The 16,903-nt window shown below is 45.1% G+C and overlaps 1 protein-coding gene across 5 annotated transcripts in view; it reads right to left on the bottom strand.

Annotated features, from left to right (window-relative positions):
* EXOC6B (exocyst complex component 6B) overlaps positions 1 to 16,903 on the bottom strand; it is a 308,866-nt gene that overhangs the window by 134,838 nt on the left and 157,125 nt on the right. The gene's annotated exons all lie outside the window — the stretch shown is intronic.

The raw sequence follows: 16,903 nt of genomic DNA, 5'->3' as shown, positions 1-16,903 counted from the left end.
CCTGCGCTAAGGACCGTCCCCGCTTAACGAGGGGCTCCGGTGATTAGCGCGACGGTCCTCGTAAGCCGTGTTTGTCTTGGCATGTCCGCGGAGCCGTGGCCCAGGCGTGACCCGCGGAGGCGCTTCCCGTCCCCGGGCCGGCAGCTGCCCGCGCACCTCCCGACAAATCTGGAGGGTAAAGATTAGGGAGCCGCACGGCCGCGGCGTTTGAAGAGGGTAAACACGCTGATTAACGAGCCTGGCTTTTGTAATCGCCTCCCGCCCTCCCCGCCACAGCAGAGTGTTAATTTATTAAATACCTTAACAAAGGGCCTTTATTAGCGGCCTTAGCTTGGCTGGCTCCTTTCAGAGCATTACTAACTACATCTAATAAAGCTTTAATTGACTACTGCTTTTCGCAACCTCTGACCCGGGATGACAAACGGTGGGGCCACGCTAGCAAAAGGAGGAGTTTCCATCCCAAAAGAGCCTGGCAGTTCGCAGGGATGCAACGCGCTCGGCTGAATCCGACAGACGAGAAGTCTGGAGATGAGCATCACATCGCTCCATCCGGACCAGAAGCCAACTTCTTCCCACTTCAGCCCCTTTTATAGATGCTCCAGTCTTCCCAATAGGAGAAAATCACAATTTGGTGAGAAAGGTGAAATTTTTATGGCTTGTGTGATATAGAGGGGAGCAAACCGCTCTCTTCTCAGTTTAAGACCTAGGAATTCAGAAACAGAGAACCAGATCCTGCTGCTCGCCAGCTCCCTAGCCCATGGTCTCGTGGCTAGCTGGTGCTGTAGAGGAAAGAAAAGAAAAAACCAGCATTTTCTCCTTCCTCTCCAAGGGATCAACACGAAAGCAGCTGCAGGAAGGTGGGGACCAGAAGCAGAAAGCCAAATAACTCTTTGCTTTGGCCACGATCAGGGGTTCCCATCTTCTCGCAGCGGGAAACCATCAATGAAAAGACAGAAAACCGCCATTAGCAATGTGATGGAAAATTAAAAAATTGAAGACTTAACAGGAAAAAAGAAAGCCCGGAGCAACTAAAATTGCCAGCATAGATTTGCCTCTTCAGCTTGGTGAAAGGGTTGGGTAGCTCGCATCTCTGCTTCTCCTCTCAAAATCACAGAGAAGCCATTTCTGGTGCTAGCTCTGCTCTCCAGATCCTAACCAGGAGCTCAAATGTTTTGCCTCAACCTCAGAAGCTGGAATCAAGAGTGCTGCATAGTTATCTAAGCTTTCTGTTGAAAATAAATAAGTAGGTATTTCTAATCCTTGTAATTGCAGGAAAAAAAGCATGGAAATGAGAATAAAGTGCCCTTCAATTGCTCACTCCAGGAAAGAAATACTCTTTCAAACAAGTTCTTTCGCTTCATTCATATTTACCTACACTGGTATAACTGGGAAAAAATCAGAAATTCCCAGGTTTAAAAAAGCAATAGCTTTTGTTCTGCAAAGCAGCTAGAAGTATTTTAACCTCAATCAAACAAAATGAAGATCAGAAAATTTAATGTCTCTCAAACCCTTGGCAAGACCGGAGCCGTGAGGTCTTCCACGCAGTCATACAGCAGTGCCCAAGAGCTGTCAGGAGACACCCTGTGTCCTGCCTGCACAGGGCTCAGGCGGGCATTAGAGGTAGCTAAATAAAACCTGAATTTAACCAGCAGGAACAACCAGCTTTCCTAATACGCGCGTGCAAATGCTACGTGGCGGCAGAGCCCGGGCACAGCGCCCTGCCTCCAACGCCAGCCAGCACCAGACCTGGTGTTACTGAAAAATAACACAAGAACAGGGCGAACACGTAATCCAGCTTTTCCAGCCTAGTTTCTCAGCCTCCAGCAACTCACAGCACAGGGACGCCCTGAGCCACAAGCCAAGTCTTATTATTTAATAGCCCTTGATGGATTTTTTTCCATAAATTTGCCCAACGGCTACCCGTGCCCATGTAAACTTCTAGTGTCCATAAGACCTTGTGTCAAAGCTTCAGAGAAAACAGAGGTTAGAGATCAGAACAGACTGTAAATCTTTAAAAAATAGGTAAAAAAAATTCTCTCTTAGAAAAATCCAGCTCACATGACAAAGCTGAAAGAAGTGACTTGTGCTGCGTGGCTCAGAGGAGCTAAAAGCCACCAAAAACCTGCAACCAAGCCCCAAATCTGGGGGCCATTGTAACAGCACATGCAATCAGCACAGCCAAAGCCTCCCCCATGCCGTGGCTAACCATGGAGAATTGGGTCTCAGGTGCTCTTATCTTCAAAGCGCTCGACAGGCTGGACGGAGCACACAGAAAACATCTCCTCCTAAAAGTATGGGACAAAGAAGGCATCAACAACAACAACTCGGCTCTATCTACGCAACAGATCTCCCTCTCCCACCAATAAAGTTTATTTCTGCAGCTGGCAGAGCCTTTGCAGGGGTCTGTCAGACTGCAAAATACAGTTCTGGAAGGAATTAAACCCACCCAAAACCTCATCTCTTCCCAAACGCAAGCAGAGAAGGATCAGATGAAGAACTGATGCTCTGGGCTCAAACCCTACAGTAAGTCCATGGAAGAAGATAGAAAGAACAATATCTCTGTACCAAACAGATGGATTCTTTCTTGCAAATAGATTTTAAAGCAAAAGCACAAGCCGCACACCTGGTTTCAAGCACACTCGTGTTGAGAACTTGCCTTCAACAACTCATTTCACATTTCCCATAGCATCACAGGTTTCCGGGAGCTTTGCAAGGGGAGAAGGGACAGCATCTCCCGTTTCAAGTTTATTCCCCTGTTAAGAATTTAACCTCTGCAGAAGCTAAGGACGACCTTTCATGAGAAAGGGCATTTTCACATGTATGTTCATCGCTCACTTTGAAAGCAGAAAAGACAGCAGCCATGGGAGAGGACGAGGAGATGAAGACCTGCCTCTCTTCCCAGGCTTGATCAAAGTTTCAAATTAGAAACTTGAGATTTCAAACACAGCAACAGATCCTGTGACCCTTTGGTTTCCTGAGACAAAGCAGCTTGTTGGGCAAGAACCAGGACAGGAGCTCTCCGAGGAAATGCAAAACTCTTTGGCACACCAAAACACTGCTGATGGGTCAGATGCAAATGCTCCTCACCCTTATGGGTGTAAGGAGCACGCTGCTACAGGAGGACTCTGCTGACCATCCAGATCCAATGTCCCTTTTATCTAAAATCCTAAAATGTACCTACCAGTTGACTACATTAATTCTAGCCCTATACGGTTGTGCTCTTATTTACCGTTGCTCAATCAGGTCACTCACCGCCCAGGCTGAGCTCGCAGTGCTGGCGAAGGCATCTCAGATGCAACTAAAGCGTCTGCAAGCAGGTATAGAGCTGCACAAGCTAAATACGGGGATTTTAGTGAAACGTAGGGATTTTCAGGGTGAAATGAGTTTTCCTAATGTGACAGACAAGTAGCCACAGTAAATCTTCCAAGTAATCCAGGATGCAAATTCCACTTCAATCACATTTTAATAGGTTTAAATGTTAACCAGAAATGTGTTTTCTTTTCCATTTAATAGCAGTAGAAAAATTTAGCGTACTTGCTACTGCTCAGTCATCGGTTTAGAGCTGCTGGGTTCATTTAACAAGAGCAAGGGAGTGCAAGGTTTTCAGTCTCTGCTACCCAAGTATCATTTGTTCTGTTATTCTGCTTAGCCAGGACTGGGTATCACAGCTTCTCCTTAAACTAGACCAAGCAAAAGACTGCTGCCCCAGTCCAACACGCGATTTAACTTCACATCATCCTAGTTAAAGAGAGTTGGTTTGCTTGTATAAACACTGAACACATGGCCAACCTTTTTAAACAGTATTTTTGTATTTATCAAATCAATTCTCAGTATTAAAAAGAGATATGTTCATCCAGAAGGAACATATAGAAAGACTCAAATACTTCAAAATATTTCCCTTGGGGGCCTTTTCTGATCTTAAAAATTTTACTTTTTAATAGCTAGAAAGAAGAAGTACTCCAAATCTGGAGTTGCTGTGCCTGACAAATGAAGTGAAGCGCAGAGCACATGGAGCTGTAAAAGGCGAGAAGGACATTAAACTTTTCTGAGATGACAGCTCAAGCTTTCACAGTTCCTCAGAGTTAATGCTGCTCCAAAGGAGTAGAAAGTAACATGCACAAATTAAGATTTGTTGGAAAGTCTAATCTTCCCCTGTGATTAATAGTCAAAAGTTTATCTCTGAGTGGTAGCAGTGCAACAGAAGATCCAACGCACGTTCATGCCCCGAGACCAGTGACACCGATAAGAAGTCAAACACAAACCGTTTTTCCATATTTTTAACAGCTTTGATTTTGTTTTCGGATGACAAAATACATCAAGTAACAGTGTATGTTTCTAAAAGTTATGTGAATAACCAGGACCATACACAAATCTAGCCCTTCGGTCTTCCCAGTGTCTAGTGGAATATTTCCTGGAACTTCTCCAAGGACAGACACTCAAGAGACCTTCTCCCATCACGAAAGGGCTTTTCTATATCAACCTCATTTCTGCTTTTAGACTTCCCAGCCACCTGCATATACATCCTGAACACCTGATCCACCTGCTCACCCCTATCTTCTCCCTAATATCCCCGTGGACACAAGCTGGTCTATGCTGGGTCATAAACCACCTTGAGTCAGGGATGATGAGTTTCTTGGGTTTGAGCAATGAGGGTTTTGGTAAGACTGAATGCTTTTAGATGGTGTGACATGCCACAAGGCACAGAAAGAAAAGCTTGCCCAGGTTGAAGTTACCCAGAATTAGTCCCTCACATCCCATAAGCCAACGGATACCCGAGCAAAGGGATACTGATTTCAGAACAAAGATCCTAAAAAGGATTAAATGTTCCCTTGGCACTTTGCAGCCTTCATATCACCCCTAAAACCACAGTCACGTAGCATGCATCTGCCCACATTGCTTCTCAACCTTAGAAATTTGAAAACACACCCAAAATGTAAGACATTTTGACATTTCAGATTAAGGACAGCCACCTTGCAGAGCAATTCCACCAAAGTACCATCGCTCAGCTCTGAAGCAGAAGAGCACGAGACCCAGCAAACGTCAGAGCAGGGCTCAGCCTTTCCCTGGGTCAGACTCACATGGGGACACGTACATTTATCTCAGCTTCAACTAGCCCTGTCTTGGCAACACCAATAACAGTTTCCTCACCTCCCAGATATAACTCGTGGGTGAATTTTTTCTAGGGGAAACCATAAAAGAATGTATAATAACAAAGCAACACAGGCCTAAGTTACACTAATATTAAGGAGCTTCTCTCAAATATCAGCATCCCCCAAATAAACCTTTCCTCTGCAGTGCAGGATACAACGTGTACGTACGAAGCGACCTTTCAAGCATTTCTGAGAGTCCCAAGTGAGCTCATATTTTAATAGCTAGAGTGGAAACTTCAGGCATTTTGCACTGAGTCTTTCTTTCTGTGCAATCCCTCCTCCTACGGAGCCAAGCCCTTGGGTCTGGAGCACCCAGCCCCGCGCCGGCTGACAGGCTCCGAGCTGGAGGAAGGCAATCGCCAAGCCCTGCACCGGGTAACGCTCTGAAGAAATCACTGCACGCTCAAACAATGGGATATTTGTCAAAGTACAGCTTGATCACCAGCAATCATCTGTTTTTCATAACTACATTTGACCTAAACTGAATTGACTGAACAAGTAGCCTGTGTTTCTCATTCTGGAAAATACGGTGGCGCAGCTCCCTCTCCAACCCCCCCTCTCCTTTTTAAGTCATACTTTTGAAAAGTTACAAAGCGATGATGTAGACAGATATTTCCTCATTATAAACAGCAGCAGCTAAACATTTTCAGGTTGCATTTTTGGCCATCTCTTCCCGTTCCAGGTGACCTGCAAGGTTAAGCACACGGGGACATGCCTTTCTCCTCCACTTGCTTTCAATCCACCCTCTCTGCAAAGAAAAGCACAACCCAACACTTCCCAGTGTAAAAATGAGCAGAGATGGTTTCTAACCATGTGCTCTTTTCATAATATATTTAAAATTCATTAAAACTTTATAATGAATGAGCTGCCAGGGAAAAAAATATATTCAGGACAAGCCCACAGAGTCTTCCATGTGAGGCCACCGTGCATAAAGCCTCTGGGAGGCAACTGCTCGTAGAAGAAAGCTCGCTCTCCGGTCTCGAGGAAGGAAGGAAGCAGTGGAAATCGGTCACAAGCTTTACAAGGAAGGATGCATCCCCAACAGCTAATCAGTTCTTGTCAGGGCTCCCATCAATTAAGGAAAAAAAAAAAACCACCTTAATTTAAGCAGAGTGCAGAATGAGTCCTTGAGGGAGATGAAGGGCAGGTCCAGAGGGAGGCAAAGGAGCCAAGGGAAGAGGAAGGTGGAAGGACAGGAGGCAAAATGTACTGAGAAGAATTCAATCTGCAACAAATCTCACCCATTTTCTACAGCCTGCTTAATACTGTGTATTTTAAGGTGTATGTCTCCTACCAGAGAGCTAATAATGACTGACAGACAGGGGTTTGCATTAATTGCAGACACACGGGGGTGGGGGGGAAAGTCCCTAAACAGGGATATTTTCATGAGGAGACAGTACTGTACCGCTAGATCATTTCAGTTCAAAGCTCTTCGTTCTCCCCCTCCCTGAATCCAAGCACGCACTTGGGAAGCAGCAGGAAAGCACCCGTCCTGTACACCACGTTCGGGCAGAAAAATGCAGCTCGCTCGCTCCTAAGACTGCTATAAAATGTTTGGGTTGGAAAATTACATTTGCATATTTGGGTTTTTTTGTTATTCCATTGCAGAACGTGGGGGAATGGTCAGGGAGCACGGAGAAATAAAAACAAGATAAACTAATAAACAGACCTCCCATTCCAAACGCCGCCAAGGAGCAGCACATCCAGTATTGGCTACACCCTCTGTACTGGGAAAGAAGTCATGTCCTAGCAGCCTGTTTCCACGTTTGACAACTAGGTTTTTGCCTCTTTTTAAGGCAATGATGCATACAAACCAAATTCAAACAGGCACACGGGATGTTGTACAGTCTACTCCCAACCAGAAGCGGACCAGCATGACCTCTGGTTTGACCAGCTCTCAACTCTGCCCACCTAAACCAACATGTATGTAATAATTATGTGTTTATAGAAAACAGTTAAGTCAAGAAGCCAAAATGACCAGGCAGTGAAATAGCTGTGCTACACAAGCAGAGACGTAAGCACAAGCACCAGCACTCAACTCATTTGAGCTGAACAAGAGCTCTCCTTCCTCCTACCCATCACCCACGGAGCTCTGTTGGGTGAAATCTGCCTTTGATTCCTCTGCTCTCTGAAAATGCCGATGATAAAACTGGAAGGAGCGACTGACAGACCAGAGGGGTGTGCCACCATTCAGAGGGACCTGGGCAGGCTGGAGAAATGGCCCAACAGGAACCTCATGAAGGTCAACAAATGCCAAGTCCTTCCCCTGGGGAGGAACAGTCCCAGACACCAGTACACGCTGGGGGTAACCAGCTGGGAAGCAGCTTGGCAGGAAAAGACCTGGGGGTCCTGGTTGGACACCAAGTTGACCACGAACCAGCACTGTGCCACTGAAGCAAAGGAGGCCAACAGACTCCTGGGCTGTGTTCTGCAGAGCATTGCCAGCAGGTCGAGGGAGGTGATCCTTCCCCTCTACTCAGCGCTGGTGAGACACAGCTGGGTCCAGTCTGGGCTCACCAGCACAACAGAGACAGACAACACTGGAGCAAGCTCAGCAAAGGGCCACCAAGATCTTAAGGGATGGGAGCATGTGACATATAGCAAGAGACCTGGGACTGCTCAGCCTGGAGAAGAGAAGGCTCCAAGGGACCTTCTCAACATGTACAAGCACCCGATGGGGGAAGTAAAGAAGGCAGAGCCAGACTCTTCTCAGTGGAGCCCGGTGACGAGACAAACTCAAATACAGGAATTTCCATTGAACATAGGAAAACACCTTTTTACTGTGAGGCCGATCAAACACTGGAACAGGCTGCCCAGAGAAGCTGTGGAGCTTCCATCCCAACTGGACATGGTCCTGAGCAATCCCACTCTAGCCGACCCTGCTTCTGTGGGGAGCTGGACAAGGCGATCTCCAGAGGTCCTCTCCAACTTTTGTCTGTGATGCTGTGAAGATGGACACAACAGTGGCTTCCCTATAGAGCAATAACGTATATACGTGTGGGCACCCGTACAAGTCAATGTGCACCCATTTAGTTATAGGGTCTATACGCAAAAATATCACGAGGCTTCCTACCCACCAGCAGCTGTAGAAAACATGTTCTGTGGCATACCCAAGCTATTACTACAATAAAGAGTTTGCTATATAGTTACATGTATGTCCTTTAGTTAATATTTGAAACAATTAGAAGAAGGAACAGGCACAATTTTTTAGACTGTGTTATTCTTAATAAGTTTTTTATCCTGAAGGATTCCAAGGCATTTCAACACCATACGACAACCATGGCTGGGGCAAGACAAGCTGGAGATAGTGAAGCCAGGAGAGAAGATTTAAAGGCAAGAGACAAATCCCTGCTCTCATAACAGCTCTTGTGGGTTGCTCAGTGTCTGTGAGTAGATGATTAAGTCTCCGCAAAGTGGAGAAACTAGAAGATCATAAGTCACCCAGACCTCCAGGTAACAGCTTCAAATGATAAAAGAGATGAGGCGCTTTTCTCAGAAGCCAAACCTCTCATTCCAAGGGATTCAGGCGAGCAGAGCCAAGAAAAACCTCTCTGAGGGCAACGCTCACCTTCTGAACATGTTGCACATATCCCTGCTTTTGTATACAGCAATTATCAACCCCCTGAATCGGAGCTTTTCCATCACCCTTCATAAAATACGACCCAAGCTGCCTGTTGATCTCCGAGCTGAAGCATCTTTTTTGTGTTGGCATGGCGGTCTGCGTGCTTCTCATCTTCCCACTGCTAGACCACGGCTGCCCCGCAGCAAGCAGCTCCCGCACCGCGCTCCTGGAATGCGAAGGCAACATTTGTTCATTGTACAACTGCCTTGTTTCCACATTTTCCTGAACAAAGGACTGAAATAGGGGGTATATGCGTCATAAGCCCGTCCTGAACATTGCTCACCCTTTCCTGCGCAAATATTTGTAAACAGATTGAGAATTAATGTCCAGCCAACTCAAGACCCTTCATAAAAAAAGGGTTTTATTGAAAACAGGATGGCAATCATTTCCCAGATACACTGCATATAGGCCTTTAAGATGAGAAACAACATACATAGCAGGAAAACAGCAACCGCAGCTGTGCACCAAGCCATTTTCTGAGACGCATAAAACATGGTGGCTTATTATTTTACAGCCCCCTCCTCCCCCACAAACACACTCTCCTCTTTAAAAATGAAAAAATCTGAAGTTTCTGGTCAGCACATGATAATTCCCCCAGGGTTAATTTATGCACAAAATACACAGCTTCACTAACACGCATAGCTCAACAGTCCTCATACAGAAGGATCCTCCTAATGCCTCTTTTTCTAGCAGTCTTAGAGAGTCCACGTCTTACACATACTCTACTGAGATCAATTTGAAGCCCAGGGTGACTAAAACACTCGACAGCACAAGGTAACACAGGAACAGTATATTCTCACGGTTTTGCTTCCACAAGTATGTTATTACTCTTGCTTTTCAGTGATTTCCACACATGGTGTCTGGAGGCAATGCCGCTAAGGGCAGCCCGCAGGCAAGACTCTTCACTTCCAAGAAGGGTTCCTGGGACTCTGCTCTCCCTCCAGTTTTGGGGATAGTCGAGAAAAACTGCAACTGATTCACCAGGGTCAAATTTGGGTCTAGGGTTATGTTGCAGTATCTTTCACATGTCACTATGAACTAGCTCTGAGAGTGCCATTTATTTACTTTTAGGGCAAAAATAAGTCCTAAATATGGAATATGACCATTAGCCCAGTGGAACAGTGTCACTCGTGATCCAGTTGCAATAAAAAAGGCTTTAAAAGTGTTATGCAGAAGAGCAGCTGTAGAAATACTGGTGTACTACACATTGAAGCAAGGCCAGCAGTGGCCACCAAGGTAATTGAGGGAGCTGGAGCACACAACACATGAGGAAAGGTGAGGAAGGAGAAGGGCGAGAAAGCATATCTAATACAGGGTGGATGGAGCCAGGATTCCCTTGGAAATGCACAGTAAAAGGAGAGGCAAGAGACAAAAATGCAAAAAGATAAATTCAAATTAATTTAACAGGAAAAAAAAAAATATAGTAAGGGTAGTCAAACACTGGAACAGGGACCCAGAAAGGCTGGGCAGTCTCCACCCTTGGAGATCCTCAAAACTCAACTGGAGGTGGCTCTGAGATCCCTGATACAACTTCAAATTTAGCCCTGAGTGGAGGGTTGGACCAAAGTCCTCTAAAGTCTCTTCCAGTCTAAATTATTATAAGTCTACAACCAGAGGATGAGAAAAGAATGGGAATGCTTGTTAGAGATTTCCCTTTCTGTTAGACTTGAGTTTTACCTTAGAAAACTCAATGCTCTTCAGGGAAATTCTTTGCAAATCAGTGCACTTACGTCTCTATCACTTGTTATTTTTGAGATATCACCGCTTCTGGACACCACCACAAAGTTCTCTGGGGTAGCTGCAGCATTTTCCAAACATTCCTGGGACCCTCCTGAGCCTCAACACCCGGAAACAGAGCAAATCTTAGGAAAAGCCTTCCCACACTTACACAATACAAATACCAGTGTTGGTCTTTAGGGTCCTTCAGCCGACTATTCTGCACCACTCAAGGTGAACATCTCTTAACAAAATCAGTCCTGATCTTAGGGCTCTCTAGAACCAAAGATCCCATAGTAGTTAAAATACCATAAAAAAAGACATGCTCCCAACAAGCAGAAAAAGGTAAATGTTGCAATAAAGGCTGAAAAGATGATCTGAGGAACTACAGCACACTCAGCCTCGCTTCAGTCCCTAGGGGAGTCATGAGCCGAGTCCTCCTGGGGCACATTCCAGGAATACGGAGGAGAAGGGGACTGGGGACAACCAGCATATATTTAACACGGAAAAGTTATGCCAAAAATCTGATTGCCTTCTATGATTGCATGACAGGATTTACGGATGAAGGGAAAGCAGGGGGTGTCATTGATTTTAGCAAGGCTTTTGACATGCTTTTCCACAATATTCCTGTACCTAAATTCGGATGTCTCAGTCTGGATAAGTGATCAGCTGGATGGGTAAATAATTAGCGGGGTGGTCAGGTTTGGAGGGTCATGATTAACGAGTTGTACCCTACAGGGGAGCTGGTAACAGGTGGGGAACCACAACGGGGTCTGTTCTGGGACCTGTCCTGCTTACCATCTTTATCAGTGACTTGGGAGGAGGCAACAGCATTCTCTCATGCGCTTTGCAGATGACACCAAACTGGGAGGAAAAGTCAATACACTCAAGAGCAGGGCCACCATCCCGAGAGTCTCAACGCACTGGAGGAATGGGCTGACAGGAACCTGATGAATACAAGTAAGGAGAAATGCCAAGTCCTGCACCTGGGAAGGAAGAACCTCTTACAACAACACAGACTGGGGACTGACTGCCTGGGGAGCAGCTCTGTGGATAAGGACCAAGAGCCTTGGCAGACAGCAAGCTGAACACGGGCCAGCCGTCTGCCCTGGCAGCAGAGGCGGCCAACAGCCTCCTGGGCTGTATTAACAGGAGCCAAGCCAGTAGATTGAGGGAGGCGATTATCCCCCTCTACGCAGCACTCGTTAAGACTGTATGTATACACTGCATCCAGTTTTGGGCCTCCCAAATACAGGAAAGACACCGATAGACCAGAGCGAGTTCACTGGAGGCCACCAAGATGGTTGGGGCTGGAGCACTTGCCCCGCAGTGGGAGGTTAATGGAGCTTGTTCAGTCTGGTGGAGTGACTGCTTCAGGGGGACCCAACAGCCACCTTCAACACCTACAAGGAGGGCACGGAGCAGAACAGGTTGCCCTGAGAGGTTCTGCAGTCTTGGTCCTTGGAGGTTTTCAAGACCAGACTGGATAAAGCCCTGAGCAACCTGGTCTGATGTCAGAGCTGCCCCTACTTTGGGCAGGAGGTTGGACCAGAGACCTGCTGAGGTCCCATTCATCCTGAATGATTCAGTGAAATACTGAAGAGATGCAATATATTTCCCCTGATTAGGACTAATAGAGTTAGCCATTAAGAGTGGAATGGGAGTGAGTGAATTGGGATGAAATCAGCATTAAATGTAAAATATCAGTATATTTTCAGTGAGTGACTGTGCAGAGCTTTGCAAAGCCCTGGGAAAGCACGGCTGCTGTTCCTAACCTCAGGTGACAAGAAGTCTGCATCTGGGCTATTGTAGTAAACCTCCCTTTTTTTTTTTCTCCCCCCTAACATGTCTGTTTTCCAAGCTGAATATTTTAAGAATCAAGGCTGCCTGTGATCATATCTAGCCAGCTTAGAATGAACACTGATTTCTTTGCTGCTTCTTTGATCGAAGCCAAGTGGTTTTCTCATGGGTAATAAGGTCACAGGGTTAAAAGAGCAATATGACAATTACAAAAGTTAAATCTATTGCCACTACAGACAGACACACTACCCAGGGTCCATTAGCACGTAGTACAGAATGGTTATCACAGGTCACTGACACCAGTTCACTCTAATGGCTTTTCCTGTGTCCTTATCAATCCAGTGCACAAAGTGTCTCACCCTCAGCCTTTCCCTATGATCTCAGTGCTGTGTTTATAGCTATCTAACTCCACCAGGCACCAGTGGGTCAGCCAAGTCAGCAGACAGTGAGATATGCCAGGACACAACGATGGGACAATCTGCAAAGTGTCTGAGATGAACAAGGAGTTACCAGAGACTTCGAGAAGGAAATTTTTTCCACTAACCCGCCCCCCCCCCAAAAAAAAGTTTTAAAGTTCCCAAGGACACGGAGGGAAAACTTTACAACCCTGATCTCCAAAATAGAAGTAAACCACAGACTTTCCATGGTAGGGTTCGTGTTTCAGTATCAAATAAAAGAAACAACTAGTGCTACAAAGAGAAAAAAGAAATGTTTTCATATGAAAGAGAGGGTTGGGTAGCTCTTATTATTTGAATTGTGGTTCCTATAAGAGGCTTTCTCATCCCTTGAAAGAAGAACTTCAATTGTTTTGCCCTGTTACCAAAGAACAAACATTTTGGTGGGGATGCTGGAGCCCCCCCCAGAGAGGTGGGGAGGGGGCAGGAACGACCGGCTGCGTCACAGCCACCACCGGCAAGCAGATGAGCAACCAGCCTGCCAATTTATTAGCCCACAAAGGCAGAAAAAGAAGCCTTAATGCAGGCAGCACAATCACTAGCACACTTCTAAGAGGAATAAAAAAATATGATTTAAGTGGAGGGCTGGAGGGAGACTAACGATCCGCCGCCGGATTTGCGGCATCTCCCACTTCAAATGAAATCTGCTCGGCTTGGAGATACAAAGTGGTGTTTCCCATCCGCAGCCAAACAGTTCACCTCGAGTCCCTGAGTCGAATCCCCACGCAGCTTCTGCAATCAAAACGTAGCAATTTTAACAATAAGCAAAAATAAACCCTAGTTTCTCCTCCTAAGGCCATGCTGACTCCGCAGAGCCCAGAGATATAAAACATTATATTCTTCACTAAAACAGGCAAGCAAAAATGTAGCAAGTGGACACAATCTACACACAACGCATGCATTTTAATACAGGAATTTAAAGATATTTCTACATTGATAATTTTTAGTGAAGGAGAGGGTATTATTTCTTTTACATTTTTTTACCTTTCCTAATGCATTTTGTGCATCAAAGCAGCTTTAGGGTTCAAGCGCCTAGGGTAAGAAGCAATACAGCAGATAAAAATGTCACTGGCGAGATACGACAAATTTATAGTAAATACCTGTCAACTGCTATTTATCTAAATTATCCAGCTCTGGGATTCTCCAGAAATACTTCATCAACTAGAAGGCAGCTACAGTTTTAAGCCTGTATTTACATCAGAATCTGCTTTTTTTTTTTTTTTTTTGGACACTTGTTCTTTACCCTAAAATGACCCCTTTGTAGCTCGGATCAAAGAGCTGGGAGTGTCAATACCAGTGTCTTCATGAACATGTTAAGAACCTCAAAGTAATTGGTAACCAATTAGCATAAAGCTAAAAAAAAACCGACCTAGCTAAGGCAAACCCTAAATGAGTACTAACAGGCAACAGCACTGGCTGAAGCAGGAGCTTAAGCGACTTAAATCACCGTCAGCTGCCTTTGAGACAACTTCTTGGGAGCACCCTCTGTGCAAACCACTCTGACTTTTTTTTGGCACTTTTTTTTTTTTAAATTTCTTTCTGCTCTTCGTTCACTCTTTGCTTTCTGCCTTGCTACAGCTTACGGGAAACATGAAACAAAAACTGCTTTTCATTTTATGTTATGTAAAGCAAAGCAATTCCATGTCTTGGCCTTGAAATACAAGGCACCCAACAGCTGTTCAGATGCTCCAGCAGATAAACCATCTGGCCCAAACCTCACCTTTCCTAATTTATTTTGGATATCGATCAAAGCAACTCGAGCATTACATAGACTTTGGTCAAAGACAACATAAAAAGATAAAAACGTCAATGGCAAAATCACTTCACTGAAATATTCTTGTTTCTTCTTTATATAATAATATTACCATTTTCAACAAACTTCTCTATTAACTCAAGGAAAAGATATACCTGATACCAACAGCCTAGCAGCCTAACCACGCTGCAGATGAACGTCCTTAAATAGCACATCACTGCTGAACAGAAACTAAGCGGGGTTTAGTGTTTACGATCAGCTAAAGCGAGACACGGACTTTGGCCAACTGACCAAGGAGACCAGGACAGGCCTCAAGACTCACGTCTCCTGGCTCTCCTGCTGGCTCCCCCCGCTTAACCCTTTTATATGGTGCTCCTGGCATCTGAAGAACCACCATATCCATGGTTCCAGCCAGTCTTTTTTTCATTTTCTTAGGAAACGGACAGTACACGTTCATCCAATATTACCAGGATTCCCACCGAGACACCGAGGTCGTTCAGTGGTTATCGATTCGTACCAACTTCAAACCAAACCTGTCATCTGAAAAGCCTTTTTCCATGCAATTCAGAGAGTATTTGCTGCATGCAGAAACCACAGGCAGGGTAAGGACTTGTTGTTCTAGGCACTGTTTAGGGACATAAACCCAAATCATGAAAACAAAGGGTTATTTGAGCAAAGAAGGGTTATTCGTGTGCACAACTCCAAGTATTATACACAAATACACTCTTGTGATGTTTTGTTCGGTATCTGCAGATATTCAAAGCCTCCCCTACGCCCATTTCTTCCTCAAGACACCGTCAGCCGGCCCGTTTCTCACAAGAAAAGGAATCGCCGATGAATAGTCCCATAAAGCATCCCACCAGAGCCTGTCCTCCCCGGAGCCGCCACCACGCCAAGGTCCAACTCTCAATTAACCCCCGCCTGACCTTCCTTCACTTTCTTTCCCCCTCCTCTGCCCTTCCTGAGAAAGTTCAGCGTTTCCTGGAAAAGTCTCCTTGCCTGTTTGATATTGTACTTCGCCTTGGTTGCTGAAGGAAGGATTTACAGGTGCCTGGCCCCCTCTGTAAGACCATGACCGAAGGCTGACCTCCCGTTACAATATGTGAACTTCTGCCCTGCTGATAAGGCTGGCAGATATGAGTAGGATTTTTCAAATAATCCTTTGGGAATTTATAAGCAGCACAGCCATAAAACTGAGGTGACTGGAAGGTCGATTTCACTAAAAATAATAAATATCTCAATGTTTATTCAACGTGGGCCTTTTTAACTGCAGGCCAAGCATTTAGATAACGCTATTGTAAATGACAAATATTAGGATTTTTTGGTAACTATTACATTATGATCCTTCCGTCTGACACTGATGTGGCTGTTTCCCTCGATGCTTGCTGGATCTCTGACATTGTTCAACCCAAGTTGGGCCTAGAAAGCCAGGGCAGGATTCAATCACGGGTCAGGAAAAGGGCAATTTTCTTTTCAGGAGCCTTTACTACGGTTAGTTACCTTTTTCTCTTGCTCCTGTCTCACCAACACACCTTCTTTAGAGCTCTGCTATATATTTTTTCGCATTACTCGGGCTTTTGGCTGAATTAGAGGAGAGTAGGGGTAGAAGGATTGAATGATCTCAGCTCAGGATGGGGACAGAGGACGCTAACCCCTGCCATGAAACCCCTGCACCAGGTTTAACCTCACCATCACCGAGTCCACTGCACTGTTCCCACCTCCAGCAGAAGACAATCCCATCCAGATCCACCACAGAGCGCTGGCCATGAAACCTGTCTTCTAGCAGCAGCATTTCCCTAATACGCTTCGGAGGACCAACTGCTATTTCAGATTAAAAAGTAAAGCAACAAGACAACAACAAAGCCTCAGTGTAGAAATGAGACTATTTCAAATGTGCAAAACTGTTATGTCCACCAGCGAAAGCTTGTCATCCTTTTCATAACAGCTTTATGTATAAATACACAATTAAATAAATACCCTTGCATTAAACAAATGCACGTAAGCTACACAAATAGGATTCCTAATCCTGTTTTCATTATACATATTCTTCACTGAAGTTTCTCCAAATAAAGTGATACTTTGAAATCCACAAAGCATTTCAGACCAGTTGTAATCTTCAATTAGCACACTCCCTGAAACGGGCTCCCAACACGGGGTTTGAGGAGGAGGTTTTTGTCCAAGATAAACAGAGTAACACATTTTGGGTAGGTTAACTTTTTCATTCCAATAAAATATCGTGGTAATGTAGCCAAATTACATAATTATTAACAGATGAGGGCACGAAAAGATTTTATATAAATGTTTTTAATGACAATTCTTTTCCTTTCGCAAATTCATTTGTATGTATTGCTGGAGAAACTGGCTTTAGAAGTGCCTTAAAAACAATTCTCTCTCAAGCCTGGCTCCA

The sequence above is a fragment of the Harpia harpyja genome, chromosome 2 (assembly GCF_026419915.1).
Source record: "Harpia harpyja isolate bHarHar1 chromosome 2, bHarHar1 primary haplotype, whole genome shotgun sequence".
NCBI lineage: Eukaryota > Metazoa > Chordata > Aves > Accipitriformes > Accipitridae > Harpia > Harpia harpyja.
Note: the sequence above shows the minus strand (reverse complement) of the source record. Positions and strands in the feature narration are given on the sequence as shown.